This window comes from Haemaphysalis longicornis, unplaced genomic scaffold (assembly GCF_048455015.1).
Source record: "Haemaphysalis longicornis isolate Haplotype H1 unplaced genomic scaffold, Haemaphysalis longicornis Haplotype H1 scaffold_6, whole genome shotgun sequence".
NCBI lineage: Eukaryota > Metazoa > Arthropoda > Arachnida > Ixodida > Ixodidae > Haemaphysalis > Haemaphysalis longicornis.
Window position 1 is genome coordinate 26,073,276 of NW_027526407.1, and position 17,859 is coordinate 26,091,134.

At 47.1% G+C, this 17,859-nt stretch overlaps 1 long non-coding RNA gene across 1 annotated transcript in view; it reads left to right on the forward strand.

Moving 5' to 3' along the window:
• The window catches only part of LOC144141441 (uncharacterized), a 74,402-nt gene that overhangs the window by 9,936 nt on the left and 46,607 nt on the right, over positions 1-17,859 (forward strand). Inside the window, exon 2 of the long non-coding RNA XR_013316602.1 lies at positions 7,438-7,574. This is a non-coding gene — a long non-coding RNA (uncharacterized LOC144141441). The remainder of the gene's footprint in view (positions 1-7,437; positions 7,575-17,859) is intronic.

A 17,859-nucleotide genomic window follows, 5' to 3' on the forward strand; every position in this document is an offset into this window, starting at 1 on the left:
CCTTTTTCTTGTTAGGCGCTCTGCGCTTCCTGGACTCCATTCGCTCAATTTTTCTTTTCTTTTCCTTAACTTTATTTCGAGTTTTTTCCTTGTACTACATTGCGTGCCATTTTTATTTAACTTTTTAAATCTCTGAATTGCTGCTTTCCCGATCTCTCACATTCACTTCACTGCATTGTAATCATCCCCATCTGGCGTAGCAAGCACTGCCGCTAGCAGAGCTGACCTCTCCAGCCCCCATTAAAGAGTTCTCTCTCTCTCTCTCTCTCTTGTATATGCCCTCATCAAAAGACCCAAACGAGGCTAGCGTTCGACCCACTAATGTGGGTAGGTGGTCGATCGATTTGACTTCTTTGTCAACTCGGAAAGACGCCGCCTTACGTTGGTTCTAAGGCCCTCTGTTTAGGCGGCTCCTTCAGTGGTGAGTCCCTGTAAAGACATGTAAGCTAAATATCGCGGTGAATATTTCATCCTCCCTCTAATAGGGCGCGAGTGACAATCCTTTGCAAAAGCTTTAATATGCGGTACCATCCCCTTCGCTGCACGTGTAACTTTGTTTTCGCCATACGTTTCGTCCTGGTGAGCTGCAACAAACTGTAGCCGTAATTGCCTGTGTAGTTTTATGCGCATAAGAAACGTTATGGTGCACCCCTGGCAGTGTCGCGCGCCCTCGGGGCTGGTGTGCAGTTGTGTACACTCGTGGAGGAGTGAAATTCGAACGCGAAAATACGAATCTGAACACACATAGCGGTATCAGTTTCTATTCAAGTCAAATGTCGCATTGCTGTATAGCTGTATCGAAGTTTGGAAGTGTAACTTTCCAAATCTACGCCAACTCGGTCATTCTGTCGTTAACACGAACCATACATTCAATTTTGTGTGTTTTGGTTCATATTTTTATATTCCCGTTTAATTTGTCCGTGACTGTACACACCTGCATCCGAATGACCGACGTGCCTGCGAAATGCTTTTGCAGCAGACAGCGCTTCATTAGTTGCAGTTTTACCAATTTCTCGAGCGCGACGTGGAAAAGTTACATTTTACAGAGAAAACAAAGAAATAGTATATATGTAATCACGTTGTGCTTTGCAACCAATAGCGGTAATACGGCATGCATGAGCTATCGTATTTATTTCTCCAAAATCGCACTACTTTTACATTTTATGTCACGCCTGCAGAAGGTTGTTTCCCGAATGTTTTTATTATGGGCGCAACGAAGGGGCCGAAAGTTCCAACAAGGAAATTATTCCTGTTTATTCGCCATTCACGTATTAGGATCTGACGAGAGTTGGTCCCCGCCCATCTACGGAATCATTTCATCTCATTTTCAGCGCGTTGGTGCACCACGTTCTAAAAGTGTTCTCGAACAATAAGAAACACCTAAACGTTCCCCGCAACATCATTCTTGTGGTGCCAAGTGGGATACTTACAATGCGGCTAGCCTCACTAAAGCGCAATAGCATCTGCAACAGCGTGAGCTGGGAGAGTTGGTAGGGCGTCATTTTGAATGACAAGATAACATCTCTTCAGAATGAAGCGACGTTCAGGATGACGTAGTAACATCTATTCGGGGATAATTTATATGACGTGCTTTAAAATTATCCCAAAAAGTTATTGTGCATCATTTGGCAGATTACTAGTGAGTCAATTATTTTGCTTGATCAAAACGGATCGGTTACCTCTGGCAGGTTCGTCCAGTGCTTTGAAATAGTGTTTTTGTCATTTCTAGTACGTACACAGTAGTTCTAAAAACACCAACTTCTCTACCTTTCGTTATGAATCCACAAATCAGCCGTCACAATAGAATATAAACAATAATTGAACGTATAAAGGTTTCCTCAAGCCCTGCTGAAAATTGAATTAACACCAAATTTTACGAGATACAAAGTTGTATCGTTCCTTCATTTAACACAGGTATTCTATTAATCTACTTCCATCTGCACTCTTCCTGCGAAGCGGAAGATCGGAAAGATAGTGGGAATTGAGAAGTCAGGTAGTAAAAATTCACATTTCAACATCCGTGCAATCTCTTTAGCTATTAAAATGAAATTTACCGCGCGTCTATAACAGCGAGCTCCTAAACAAGCATTTGTTTACTTTAACTGGTGTTTTTTGTAAAATTCTGGAAAAAGTTCTGTATTGAAACGTTGTAAAATTATTATATCGAACTTATTTTTCACGGTGCTCATCATAGCTCCTATTGAACCTTCTCCAGTGAAACCCAACTTATTTCCTTTACTGAAGTCTTCCTTAGCCCTTCTTCCTTAGCCATTGACAAAGATCCTGCAGTAGGGGGGGCCGATTTACGGCTACGCCTCAACGCGGTTTTTCTATACTTTTCTGAAACTTTTAAAAATGCATCACAGAAGCTATGACTTTTTAAATTAAGCAAACTAAATCTTGGTAGCAGTATTTTACCATGATAGAACACGGTTTCTGAACGGAACGCAATTTGTTAGTGCTTGCGTCTCCTTTTAGTATTGGCAGAGTCCTTCAATGCTTTACTGGTCAGTAAACTTCGCCGCTCGTTTCATATAGGGACCGCGCGCACCACTACAGGCGCCACCGCCGCACGAAGGGCATCCAGAAGCCGCGCGTGCGGCGTATTGGCCAGCTCTTGGCGTGCAAAAGCTCGCTGCTTTTGGTGTCTGCGCGCTGATTAAGTGTGTTTTTTTCGTAGTGGTTAGCGATGAATAGTCCAGTCATTGTGTATATCACCTGCCTTGAATGGGGTTTTATTTTTCGCAGTAAATTACCGTAGACTTCGTCCGCAAATGGCAACGGCTTCTGTGTGCTCTGGCACAAGCGCTGCGCCGTCGTGTTTACGGATTTTTAAATCTCTATTGCCTCTTTTCTTAAAGCAAAGTTGTAAATACCACACATACAGTAGCTGTGTACTCACTGACTGCTGCGGGCCTATCGATAATACAATAAAAGAACTGAAAGAAACCAAGTACGCGTCGTTCAGACTACGCTTAATGAATCCGTTGATTGCTCTGGAATGCACAGAACGCTAAAAGAGATAGCCCAATATTATTGTCGTTTCGATGAGTGGGTACATACTTGAGAACATCTAAAAACGCTGCAGAAATGCGAAGTATGAAAACACGAAGAGATATATGTTGCACCATGTGTCTTTCTGCTTCCACGCTTTGCAATCCTTGCAAAAACAGGAAGCGAAAAAGAACATAAAACTGATTTTATCACACGCAACAAAAATTCAATGTTACGAAGGGAGACAAAAGAGCGTGGTCCAGCGTACAAAAATTTATTTTTTCGCGCTGCGATGTGCAGCACACGGAGGAAACAGAATATTGCCACGTAGCCAAGAACGACTCAAATCTTTTCTGAACGCAGCGAGCTAGCGAGCTCCTGCACTACAAAAGACTAGAATGAAACACAAACGTCGAAGAAGCAGTCCGCAGTGTGACGTGCACAGATGAACGTCGATAAAGTTAATTGCGCGGCGTTTGCTAAGCATGCATTACTCTCGGAACGTTATCAATTTCAGATCTATGGAAATAGGATCGAGAACATTGTCGAAGAAACAAAAAATCAAGTTAGCGACAAGGTGGCACCCCTTCCATATCAAACAATATTGCCCGACGGGACGTACGACAAAAAGAGCAAACGGGCGCTCCGGTTGAAACGCTAGATAAGAAACCGGAATCGGCCACGCGCGGGTACAAAACAAACAAAATGAACCCTAAGGGATAATTCGCGGAAATATGAAAAGGAAAAGCACAAGGACGTCCCAAAGCTTTTTTACACGCGAGCCAGAGCGCAAGGTAATACAAGTTTGCTACAGGTAATGAAGCACCGCTACAACCTGACTGATATGACAAAAAAATCACGCCATATCCACGGAATGAATGATGATAAGTGGGGCGAAGCTCGAGAGGGGGAGATCATCGGTAACCGTAACTCTCCCGTGAAAGTTCGCCCATCACATCATTAAGAAAGACGCAAGACTGTGTGCGTACATTGTACAAATCAACTTTTATTTTCGGAGTCAATGCTCCCAGGCCCAGACCTGGTGAAAGACCCCGTGCCATCGAGGACTACCCCGCACCTCTACCACATTTTGTCACGTAGGATGGGACACAACGGTAAAGAAAACTTTTATTTAGGGCGAACTTGTGCCCGAACAAGACGAGAGGGAACGAGCAAAGGTCCTTGCGTCTCGTTCGATCTCCGAGAACGACTGCCTGCGTTCGTGGCGTGATCTCTTGCATGATCTCCCCCTCGCAGTGCACGTGCGCTCGCGCCTCCGTTGGCGAACACAGACAAGCTCGCGCTCCCGGTGCCGAGTTTGCGCTGCCGGTTGCAGCCGGTTCTTGTGCGTGGAACGCGGCCCACTTTGAGACATCTCCGAAAGCATGCGGCGGTCACGTACCACGAGACACAAGGGATGGACAGACCCATGACTTAAGGAGCTTCGCCCGTAAAATCCAGCTTTAAGTTAGCCTTGTACAATTTTAGGTCCACTATGCTCTCAAAAGGCTACATTGCTTTTTCCATTCTCACAAACAGTGCATTTCCAGACACTGTCACTTTGAACCGAAGCTGAAATCTCCCGTTGCTTGCCTTGGAATGGCGCGCCTCCGTTTCTCACGCAGCGGCCCGTCGCTCGGTCAACAGAACAAGAAAACATTTTCTGTGGTATCGTTGTACAAGGAACGACATCCCGAGGCGCAACTCATGTTCGGCATCGTCGTTGCACTACTTAAGTCGCATCACAAGAGTGCGATATGCACGTTACATTTTTTTCCCGCATAAAACAAATACAATTCGCCTCGGCTCCGCCGTTCGAGCCAGCACAACGCCGCCCGAGGAGTGACCTCATTGAGAGGGTGGCGCCACCGCGCGGCGGCCAAACGCAGCATATGAAGCTCTCCCCTTGAGTTATGGAGCACTTTCGTGACCAGTAAACATTGAAGAACTCTGGTATTGGATATTCCGGCGTCCCTCAGTGTTCAGTTTCTATTCCGCTTTTGTTATCATTACGGAACAAGGACTTTCTCTATTGTGCTTCGTCTAGCATTCACGCATTCGCAGACCACTCTGCCATATTTCTAGAGAAAAATGGTTCAAATGATGTTGACGTCCTGTAGGCTCACCTAGAGGCAATTTAAGATTGGATAACCACTTGGCTATTGCACCTTAAACCCCCAAAATGTATACAATACGCATGCCCCGCTCCGTATCCACGCATTAGCAGCACGGAAAGTTGAGCGAGTTGGTGTTGATTCATCTTGAAAACAGATGCGGAAAGATGTTGACCAAGAAAAGAAATACCCAGGACACAGAAAAACACATGAAAAGAAATACACCTAACTCCTGTGTATTTATTTTCTGGGTCAAAGTCTTTCCGCACCTGTTTTCAAGATGTATCTCCTCCTGCCACGTACTATAGTATTTCTTATCATCCCTACCCGCCGCGGTGGCTCAGTGGCTAAGGCGTTGCGCTGCTGAGCACAAGGTCGTGGGTTCGATTCCCGGCCGCGGTGGCCGCTTTTCTGATGGAGGCGAAAAGCAAAAACACCCGTGTGTACGAGATTTCGGCGCACGATAAAGATCCCCAGGTGGTCAAAATTAATCCGGAGCCCTCCACTACGGCGCGCCTCATCGCCTGCGTTGCGTCGGCGCGTTAAACCCTACAATCAAACAATTTCTTATCATCTCGAGTCAGTCACTTCTTACCGGTATCTTGGTGTTCACATCACTTGATTAGTGACCGGGTAACTTCATACCAATACGAATATCAGCAATGCTAACAGAACAGTATCTTCGTCGGAATCCCTCGTCCGCCCCTGTGTCATAAAACGAACAATTTTAAAAATTATCCGCCTCTAAATTAGAATATCTCTCTTGCATATGGGGTCCTAGCAGTGTTAAAATATTATTTCCTTAGAATTAGTACAAAATTACTCCGGTGGTTTTATCCTACCGAGATCCATTCGTGCCGCTTGCATAACGTGCATGAAAAACATATATTCCTTGCATCCTGCGGACGATTTTCTCCCTTATGCCAATTTCGTAAGACGGTCCATAGCAGTTCGTATTTCGCACCGAACTCATACTTCTACCAATATACAGTTCCTGATGAGGTTATCTCCTACTCAAAGTTGGAATTTCACACGGTTGAACAAGCTCTTGTCTTCAGTCCTTCATCCCACGCACTTCCAACCAACGATGCCGCCTTCTCGAACCAAGAGTCAGCATAATGGGCCACCAACGTTGCCGTTCTGCAGTAGCTAGTATTGTATACTTAGGCCCGTAACAAGACTGTAATCATCTGATAACTTTTGCATTGGCTTTGGCTTTTTTTATCCAATCCCTTCGTTCATGCAGCTGGCTTTCAGGGTAAATTGAAATAAAGACAATTATACAGGGTGTCCCAGCTATCATGCACCAAGATTAAAAAAAAGAGAAATTGCGTAACTCGAAGAAAACCTAGTGCATAATGCTTGCAGTAGTGTGAAGAAGCGGAGAGTAATTTTTTTGATAATGAGACCTAATTAATGATAATTAATTATCTAACTCGAGAAATACTGTCCTAATCACTAAAGTGTCAATGAGGCACTTGTAGGTAACCACGAGGGGCATCTAACTGCGCTATTTTCCGCGATGAACTAATTGCGTTCTCATTTATTTTGACTGATAAAGGAAACCCGCGAAATATGAAAAATACCACGTGACGACGCTTACGCGCGCATTGTAAAGCAGCGCCCCCAAACAAAGCTGATTGAAAGCAACTGCTTCGCGTGTTACCCGCCCAAAGAGACAGCGCATCACCTTGATAATAGCATGCATGGAAGGAGCAGCAGCAGCAAGATTCCCGGGACGCGTGTGCAGATAAGTAACAAACTCGGTCGAGATTTCTTCTTTCTTTCTTTTGTCTATTTCATTCTGGCTAACTCCGAGGCAGCCTGTTTGAGGGCGTTGCTTTACGGTGCGCGCGGAGGCGCCGTCACGTGGTATTTTTCATATTTCGCGGGTTTCCTTTATCAGTCAGAATAAATGTGTACGCAATTAGTTCATCGCTGTAAATACCGCAGTTAGATGCCCCTCGTGGTTACCTTCAAGTGTCTCATTGACACTTTTGTGATTAGGAGAGTATTTCTGGAGTTAGATAATTAATTACAATTAGTTAATTAGGTCTCATAAAGAAAAAAATGGTGTCCGCTTCTTCACAGTTCTGCAAACATTATGCACCTGGTTTCTTTCGAGTTACGCCTTTACTCTTTTTTTAAATATTGGCGCATGATAGCTGGGACATCCTGTATGTGCCCCTTCGCAACGCACTGTATAGAGCATTGCGGTTTGTTACAATGTCAGATAGTTTACTGCAACACAAGATAAAAAGAACTTATTCCTAATTTTACGAGTTAAAGAGCAGAAGCACTAGATAACCATACCATCTTTTTTTTTCAGTTTTTAAACAGTTCATACCTATACTGGGCACCGTTCCGGACTCAGCAAGGCAACTCGGCCGAATGTCGGTTCTACACAATTCACTCAGAGCCCCCTTCCCGCTTTGAAATTACTCGTATTGATAAAGTCTCCAAAAGGTAAGTGGTAAAGTTATAAACGCAAATGTCTTACGTTACGTGATTTGGGGAAAATCGGACTTTCTTGTGTCACACAATAACATTTACAGGAAACGACCACTGACGTAACGAGTAAAAACACATTTGAGTTAGTCGAAGAATCGAGCCACCAGCTACAGACTAGAAGCCGAGTGCGTTAGGACCATTACAAATCTGCACGTTGCCAGCGGCGGGAGAACAGTTAGCCTAGGAAATGCAGCGATGTTATAGCGCGTGATTGGCGAGCTTAAAGCACTTGAGTGGACCAGCTGCTACCCAGCCACGGAACAATCTGGTTCAGGGAAGCTAATGATGTAGAGTGGGAGAGTAGCCAGCTTCCTTGTCGAAGTAATTTGAGTGAGAGGACGAATAAACAAACCGGAGTGACAAAAATAGGATACAGCAACAAATAGGTCTTTCACAAGTATGGCTGAGCAAGCCATAATTCTTCTGGCTTGAGAGCACGTAAGCGGACGTTTGCGCTCGTAGAATTTTTCGCTGTTAAAACAACCACTTTGTTCCTTAAACAACGTGCTCTCACGTGCGCTCGATGTTCAAACACCGAGAACATGGCGCAGAATAGTGTTCAGTGTAAATTAAACTGTCTTGGTGTTTATTTTACCTTTCCGTCATCTCTAAATTGCGTGTTCTCTGTAAAAAAAGCTCATGTTGCACATGGGAAGCAGAAGTGGGCGCTGGATTATAGCTCAAAAGGACCCACGCCACCGACGACAAAGCACTGGGTGGCACAGGCTCAGCTCGAGCTGTCATGGGCGCATTGAAAATAGATTCATTAAATAGAAGTTTTGCTCCTACTACGGCTCCATTTGTAAACAGATCGCTTCACCACTAACAATCGCGCGTCCTATTAGTCCGGTCGGCACGTAAAACATTTGGTATAGGTGTTACGCGGTGGAAGTATGACTCCGCACCTTCCAGAGTAGCGCAGAGCAAATACGTGCACCGGGTGGTGGCATTGTACTTTAATGAGAAACCAAGAGTGCGGTAAAGGGGTCTAGACTAAAAGCGCTCGAGCAGCGAGTTCCAAACACCAGCGCGTGCGATCCAGAGACGATGATTCAGTGTCTTCTGCCTAGCCGTCAATCACCGTTGCGTATCCCCAACAAGAGGGTGTCTTCTTTTATAAGCACGCGACAATATGCGCTCTCTTAGCACATTACAATTACGACTGAAAGCGTGTTGTTCGCACGTGAGGCGCAAATGAAATATTCAGAAATCAATCGAATACGATTAGAGTATGGTTAAGGCTTTCAGCGCAAACTAAATTGCCTTGAACTGATGAGCTTGTTTTGAGTCGACGCCGCATCATTGCAAGTCATTTTGCTGAAGGTAAGCGGTTTAACATTGCTGATATACATCGTCGCGTGGAGGGGTTGTACAGTGCGCGCACAAGCCAACGAAAAAAAACTGACGGGTGCTGTTTACAATACGACCTTCAACTAACACTAGGCCTCACAGAGAAAATATCTCCCCCAGCAATTCGAGATGGAGATGGCGACAGAGCGCAGTGAAAGATAAAATAAAGCTCGTAAAGTGCTGTGAAAAGCTCTGAAACAATTCTTTCTTCGCCTTTTGCGTCAATAAGCCTAGCAGGAACAGCGCATCCTGTTTGAGGGCTTATATCAGGATCTGCTTAATTAGCTTAAATTACGTGACGACATACTCAGTCTTATTTTCCTAAAGAAAACTTTGGAGGGCTGCTTAACTAATATGTCTCATCTGTCGACACCATGGAGAAGAAACTTTTTCTGCTGCTGGCTGACGGCCCTACTGGTCATAAGACAGTTCCGTGGTGCCCACCCTTGTGGTTTCACATTAGTCTTGTTCTTTCAATAGCGTTTATTTGCTCACGAGCCTTTTCAGGCCTAAGCATCTACACAAAGCTGTAAATCCGCAAGTATGTAAGTGTTTTTAAAGACATAACAAGATTATGCGTGTTCAATCTGTAGTCCAAACACCTCTTCCTTATATTTCCGCTAAGCGCTGCAAAGAAAACACAGGACGTGGAAGACAAGGACCAGCGCTAGTTACAACTGAATTTTAATAGCAGTGTTGATTCTTGCGACGCAAAACGCTCCGTTGAATGGATTTGCCTCAACGCCAATTACTATCAGGCTGTGAAGATCCTCACCGACCACAGAACTTTTCGTGGAGGACCACGTAGATAGCCTACTGGCCATCGCACCGATTGAATCGCCGACACAAGTGGCACGCCTCCAAGACCTGTACGAGCAGGTACAATTAAGGACTGGCTGTCTCGAGAGCCTTGACATTCCATCTTCCGAGTACGCGGTCGTCCTGAACCGAGTCATCATACGCTCGTTACCTGAAGACCTGGCAATTCTCTACCGTCAAATCATGAAGGAGACTGCCAACGACAACGTTGAGCCAACGTCTCGAGAAGAGCAAGTCAAGGCCATCATGGCGTTCTTGAAGGTTCCGGTGGAGAGCAGAGATGAAAGTAGAGCTTTTCAGTCGAACTCTGACTCGAAGGTGTCTTAAATCCCACAGAAGCCGAGAATCTCTTCTCCTCCCCTGCCGTCCGCCTAGGCCTTCTCAGCAGGCTCTGCATAGGGTTCAACAAATTTGTCGCTGGGAGGAAAACTGACGTGCTACCTGTGCGGTAGTCAGGGGGCCACAAGGCAAGGGACTGCCGGGCCGTCTTAACAGTGGCGGAAAAGCGACGTCGCCTTTCAAGAAACCGCTGCTGTTTTAGGTGCGGGAGGCAAGGACACATGGCGCGCAACTGCTGCACTAGCGCGAAACTCAAGTGCGAGACTTGTTCGAAATGGCACGTCACCCTCCTTTGCGACCTTTGGAAGCAATTGGGGACCACCCGCCAGACTGATTCTCCCCGTGATAGAGACGCCGATCGTGAACAACTTGCAGAACGAGATCGTAACGTGACGACCGCTCCTGCCAGCAGCGTTTGCTCCTCGTCGGTGCTGCTCCGAACTGCCACATTGGGGCCATACGGAGAATTCGGTTGGCCGATGTTGGTGCGGCTACTCCTGGGCACTGGGAGCCAACGGACCTTCGTGCGCAGTGATGTATGTCGTCAGCTGGCTCTACTTGGTACTGAAATGGAAGGCGTGGCCGTATTTACGTTTGAAAGCTCGCACCGCCCGAGATCGTACCAGTGCCGGAAGGTGGCGATCACCTTACGCAGCTGCTTCGATTCATGTCCCGTCACCCTCGATGCTCTTGAAGTGCCAGAGGTCTGCACGGTAGAAGGTCCACCTTTGAAAACTGAACTCGTAAATCTGCTTCGCGACTGCACTATACTCAATGCCGATGAACCCGGAGAAGGGCACACACAAATGCCGATTATAAGCGTCTTAGTGGGTTCGGACAACTATTGGAAACTCGTGAGCGGGCGCATCGAGCGCTTCTGTGACAGCCTTTGCGCCGTTGACACAGTGTTCGGCTGGGTTCTGCAAGGACAATACTCAGGTACCGATTACACCCTGGTCAGGAGTAGCAGCACTAGGGCATTGTTTTCGGACTGCATTGAAAGACAAGGTGAACGTTGCTCAGGACTGGGACCGAGCGATCCTTCATAAATGTCGGAGTTGGACGCTAGAGGGATAACCGACACTCATGAGAAGAGTGAAGTCGAAGACAACGCTGCGTTAGGGAAGTTTCGGAGTGGACTTCACAAAGAAGACGGCCAGCACGTAGTGCCGCTTATTATTGAAGTGCCAGGCCTTACGTACAGCACTAACCGGGTTGTAGCGAAGGGAAGACTTGGACAGCAGATACAACGCTGTGAACATCACCCGAATCTTCCGGGAGAGTACGACGGTGCAATCGGCGAGAACTTACAGGACGATCATGTAGAGCGATGTTAGCACCCCACGCTCCCCGGGGACACAGTTTATTTCCTCCCTGAACACACAGTCGTCAAACGGGAGACAGAGTGCACCATGCCAACGACCGCTGCACCCGATGTGTGCCGACGTGCTGAGCACAGAGAGGAAACGGTACGTCGACTATGGAGCAGGTGGAAGAAAAAATATCTGCTGTTGCTTCGATCAGCGCATCAAGGCACCTCAACGCTCCCGCCAAAACTTCACGTAGGGGACCTGGTCGTGGCGTTTCAGGATGACAACGTGGCCCCACTGAGCTGGAAGAGCGGCCGTGTGGTCCAGTCATTTCTAGGAAGAAATGGCGTGCAGCACTACTACAAAATTCTTCTACCTGGTGGACAACGAATCCGACGTCTCCTCATTCAGCGGCTCTGTCTTAGGGAATCAACGGCGGCCGCGAGAGTGTGTTCATTCTCGATCGCGGGAAAGGGGGCGTGCGTGGTCACTTGGAAGAAGATGAGAAAGAAGTGCGCGGAAGGGGCTCGCGCTCATGCTTAATCGGAAGAAAAAGAAATTACACCATCTTCCCGTAATTACACCATGAGTAGTATGCAAAGCAGCCATGGGGTCGATTCAACTGCCCATTAGTTTTCAGTTCGTCGTTTGCGTTAGGTTGAGGTACGTAGCTACCGTATATTTACAGTTTGGCTTTTTTGGTAACTACCACACTTTTCACTTACCGGAACTGGGAAATTGGAAAATGGGAAATTGCGTTGAGCCCACGGCTGTTTCTCATAGTACTCAGCGTTCCCCTACTGGAAGATGGTGTAATTTTATTAGATGCGATGGGGCTATGTCCCCCCCTCGTTGTTGTTGCGCAGTCCACACCCCCACTGCGCATGCTCGGCTTTCTGAACACCCGGTGGTGTCTTACCCTTTAATGGCTCCTGGAGCGACAGTGTTACCGGTGTCTTCCTGCACCGGCCCGAGATGAGCCGAGCATGCGCAGTGGGGGTGTGAACGGCGCCTCAACAAGGGAGGGAAATAGCCCCGACCATGAGATGCTGGAGCGACAGTGTTGCCGGTGTCTTCCTGGGCCGACACGAGACGAGCAAGCTTCCCCTTAAGGGTCTCCTGGAGCGGCATTGTTGCCGGTGTCTTCCTGGGCCGGTGGATGGACGACGATGGACGACGAATCCGAGAGCAAGAGATGCTTTGCATCTAAAAAAAGTGGAATGCGTTGCGAACGGTCAATCATGCGCGTATGAGGGGTCCCTTGTGGGCTGCAGCGTGCGTGATAAACTTGGCAGTCATTTTATTGTTTCCCACACAGTACTCCGCGCTATGCAAGTTTTGTCCACAGCTGGGTACCCTCCAGCATATAATTGTGGAATGCGCTCACAACCAAGCCCTACCACCCCTCTCCACCTGTTCCTTTCCTGAGCTGTGGGAGACACTGTTGACCAGCTGTCAACCGGAGGACCAGACTCTGCTGGTGACACGGGACAAGACGGCGAGGGCAACGCATGGATTCCCGGACTAGGGTTCCACTCTCACATTTGAGCTCATTAAAATGTTTTGTCTCTCTCTCTTGTGCGTGTCTAACTTTTCTATTTATATGCCCCATTGTCGTTAGAATTGAGTTGTATGTAAGGCGGGTTTTTCTTTCCCACGCCCAGTGTTTCCTTTGCTGCGCCTAACGGCGTTAAAATGGCGCACCAACTCGCACGTACCCATACGTGGTTAAATTATACCCCTTTCTTAATGCTGCTCTGGAATACTTCCTTTAGGTTTGTATATTATTTTGCGCCTGTAACATCAGCATATCGCTCCTAAATATGAAAGATGGATTGCACCACCCTTCTTCACAGTAATTCGATTCATTTGGCGTTTTTAGAGCTCTTTTACAGTCCACGTACAATTACACAATAAACAACCTGAATGTTAGCGCAATCGCATTGGTTATATATTTGAAGTGGTGTTCCGGCGTACAGCGACAATCACGTAGCCTTGAATTAACAAGAAGAAGAACGTTAATTTGTGATAGCTTGCCGATATATGTAGACCGTGTGGAAGCTGCGTTATCACAGTCGGGTGGCAAAGAAATCTAAATAATAAAATAACCCATGGAAAGCACCCATGCGGAGCTGGTACTACGAATTTCTATGTACACGTCATAGCGATCAACGTACAACACACTTGGGTGAAGTCCTCGTGGGAATAAAGACGGCCCTGTTGTCGTTTTTGTTTTGTAGCCCCGGTAGGGTTTGTGCACTGGGGGTGTCGTTGACTCCGGCACAGACAACAACGTTGTTGTTGCATGGCTCAGGCGCAGTGCGGCTGTTTAATGAAACGTCCTACCTCGTAGTTCAAGTACCTTAGGCTACAAAAGGGTTTGAAGTTGTCTCCCGCAGCTTTCTGACTTGAGCAAAGTTCTAAAACGCATCACATGTGCACAGACAGCAGCTCCAGGCCTACACTTAGATGTCAACGCCGATTCGTACCAGGATTGGTCTGGGGTTTCCCAAAGCACAATACGCTCGTTTTATTGCTTTTATGTGTCCCAACTTGCAATGGAGCGAATACTGATAGGACCAAAACGACCAACCTGGATTCAGGAACGAATTCGAAGGGAGGATATCTTAGAAAAATTAAGAAAAAGAAATTCACTTGGGCTGGCCATGTAGTACGACAAACTGACAACAGGTGGATCACGCGTGAAGCAGAACGGATACAGAGAGACGGGACTAGAAGGAGAAGGCCATTAACGTGATGGAAAGACGAAATCAGTATATTTGGTGGAAAAGAATGGACTCAGGCTGCGCAGAAAAGAAGCGAGTGGAGGTCATTGTGAGAGGCGTTCTTCTAGCAGTGGACCTAATAGGCTGCTGCTGATGATGATGACGATGATGGGTACTTTTCACTATCAGCGCAGCTCTTAACCATATTTTTTACTTCGAAATTTATTCCTGGCCAGAACATCGGTCCATGGGTTCTTGCTATGCCCTGGTTAATGCCTATCATAAATGAGACCCAGTATTTGTGCCCAAATAACCTTAGGGATGTTGACCTTTTTCCTTTCAGGATTATTTCTTGTACTTCGGTAAAATATGAGCAGAATGGATTCAAGCACCTTTCGATTTTATGCTTGTTTCTTAGCGCACCACAGTTAGTAAATTTGGGTCAGCGGCTGTCGCTTTTACCAGACGATCAAAGATTTTCTAGCTTAACATTACTAAACACAGCCCTCAATGCTTGACCGTCCCCGTCAATCATGAGGTAACCCATACTAACTGGTTCTAGTGGGAGCAATCTACAGAGCGTATCCATCAGAAATAGTTCTTCAACTGGGGTAAAGTGAACTACATAATCCAACCTTAGCAAGTAACTAATGAACTGTTGAAACCGTGGTGGCATTTAAAAGATGGTTATCGAAGAAGATGGTATTACTGAAATTTTCTCGATTTCAACAAGAAATTCGCGGCCGCAAAGAAAATGAGATTTATCGAGTCCACTAGTGGTCACCATCGTCCCTCTTTTATTTGTGCGTGTCTTTCCTGTTGCTTTTTCATTGCGGGTAATGTGTTTGGAACTGTCCGCCAAACATCGTTGTAACCCAGCGGAAAATACAAACCGATGTCGTTTTATGAAGCAGCAGCCACTCCCTCTGTTTTTGTGGTAGCATCAGGATTGCTAGCAAAGGTGCAAGCTCAGTAAGGCGCAAACGAATTTCCATTTGTGGGTGTGGTTTTCCGACGACTGATACGATTCAGACGGCACCTTTTATTGATCCTTCGTAGGAGCGTGGTTCTTCGAGCCACATGTGATATGTATTAACCGAAGTAGTTCACCACCTTCTCATTCTCACAACGCCTGCTTTATCAACTGGCCTAGACATTTCGGTTAGCGATGCGGTCAATGTGGGGTTGGGTCTTATTCCTTCTTGTCTTATAAAGTCGCACAACAGTCGATTTCGGTAACCCGCGTTTGCACTTCTTTACATTACGCGTTATAGAAGCATTTTAGGATAGCTGCAATCTTGTGCGGAGGCAGGCGCCGCGCTCTGCCGTCATGCTACCTTGGATCAATATATTGTACTCGCGCTCTCAGAACATAGTCGAGTATTTCGCTCATAGTTTTCAGAAAATCTTCAGGTGACGAAGCAGTTCTACATGGCAGCAGATCCAGTGGGTACACAAAATGTAGATCTAGGTCCAGTTATTTATTGGTTGTGGGATTTAGCGTGCCGACGCTACACAGGCGAAGAGGCGCACCATTGTGGAGGGCTGTGGATTATATTGACAACCCGGGGATCTTTATGTGCACCGAAATCTGAAACACACGGACGTTTAAGCTTTTCGCCTGCGTCATAAAAGCCGCCGCCGCGGCCAGGAATCGAACCCGTGACCTTAGGTTCACCAGTGCAACCCCATAGCCACCGCCGCTGCGGAGGGAACCTAGGTTGAGTTATATGTCTACGCAGTGTGTAATATTTTTATTGTTAATGTTACACTAAAATTGTGTACGTATATTTCTCATTTTTTGTGTATGCATTGAGGCATAAATAGTTGCTTCTTTTTCGGTCGCTTACGCTGTCTGGTGCTAGGTGCCTATTCAGGCCACTATTTTAGTGGCCTTTTGCCTCAGCATAGTAGAAATTTGTAAGTGTCAAAAGTTTAATAAAAAAATTCCCCGCAATTCCCCGAGGGGAAGAATGTGAAAGTGCGAATGCACGAGTTGAATTTGCGCGGTTCGGTAATGCTCGCGAAAGAGAGATCACACACACACCACAACTACAAAGAAAGAAAGATGCATTTATTCACAGACACCTATTTGTATTGTCGTTGTACTTGATTGCTAGAGCGGATCTCAGCTTTGAAATTTCGTGTCAGTACTCCTTTAAGCGGGTGCATTAGCCCTTCTCACGCCCGATTCCTGGCCAATCCCCCACGTGGGTATGTGCCATGTCAGCAGGAACAACAAAAAGAATGAGCCATGGGGACGCGGCCAGGCAGCGCGCGCCCATCTCCCCCCGTTGCTAGGGAAGACGAGGAGCGCACGCACCCGCAGCTGTTGCTATGCGGACTACGGCGGCGGACGATTCAGGCTCGCTTAAGAAGTGCATTCGCACTTAAAACGGTAGCTCCCGAAGGTCCCATCAATCATGCACATTTTTGAAGTTGCCTCATCTTGAGGAATTCAATGAAAACCCAAGTAGGCGTTGAGCAAAGCGAGAAACGTGGCTCCGCCAAGCCAAGCCTCACAGTCCCCCGAAGAATGAACTTTCAGTTATCAAGGTGTAGCAAATTATCATCGCCATACTTCTCCGATGCATGAAGAGGATGAAGAATAAACCTAGATGCGACGGAGATGCTGAGGGATAGCTCGCGCTCAGAGCTCGCTCTCGCGGCACGAGGCTGGCTCCTCGCGGAATCGAACGACGAGGACACCACTGGGTGCCACGAAAATAAACCCTCTGCTTCTGTTTGGAGAGCTTCATTTTTCGACTCCCGCCACGCCTTGGCTCAACATTTTCGTGCCGAGGACCCGGGACCCACAGCGGGACCTGCCGAGAGCATCGAGACAGCGGAGCCACCATGGAGAAGCTCAAATTCAAGAGGACATCGAGGCGGGCGCAGAACACATGGCTCATCGACGAGGCAAGTGCCGTCATGGGCGATCCTTGTGCTACGGCCGACCAGGTAGCGTCGCTTTACGAGAGGCTCAAGGCGAATAACGACGAGCTAAATAAGATCAACGAAGATCTCGAAGCTCACATTCCGGATAAGGGGGTATTTGAGGCCGAATATGCGGGCGTGATCGAGTATCAAGATAACGCGACACGCGTCCTCACTGAGCTAAAAAGCAAGAGCAACCGCCTTTCCCATGCAGCTGCACCTATGACAGGACCCGTAGTGAACGTCACCCCCCCAGTCGCTGCGACGACTTCGGAGAGAACCGGGCCAAGCTTACCGAAACTCACTATCACTCCTTTCTATGGGGACCTGTGCCGATGGAATGAAGCAATTCGACCAAATGATAAACAAGAATAGCGACCTTTCAGTTTGCGAGAAATTCAGTTTGTAGCATCTCCTTTCTGAAAGGAGATGCTGCTTCGGCAATCGGAGGGCTACCTACGACGGAGGCTTGCTACCAGGATGCTATTGCAATGCTGAAGAAGCGTTTCGGTGATCGCACGCGACTCGAGCAAGAGTATTTCGCCAGGGTCCGAATGATCAACCCGATCAGGTCCTCAAGTTTCACAAGTGGCCTTCGCAAGCTCAACGACCAGGTTTTGGTCAACATCCGTGGCCTCGAAACCCTCGGCGTGAAACGGTCCTCTTTTTCGTCGATGCTCTCAGACATCCTGTTGCGAGCCCTTCCGCACGACATCGTGCTCCAGCACCACCGCACGCGCACTGCTGAAACACCTACAC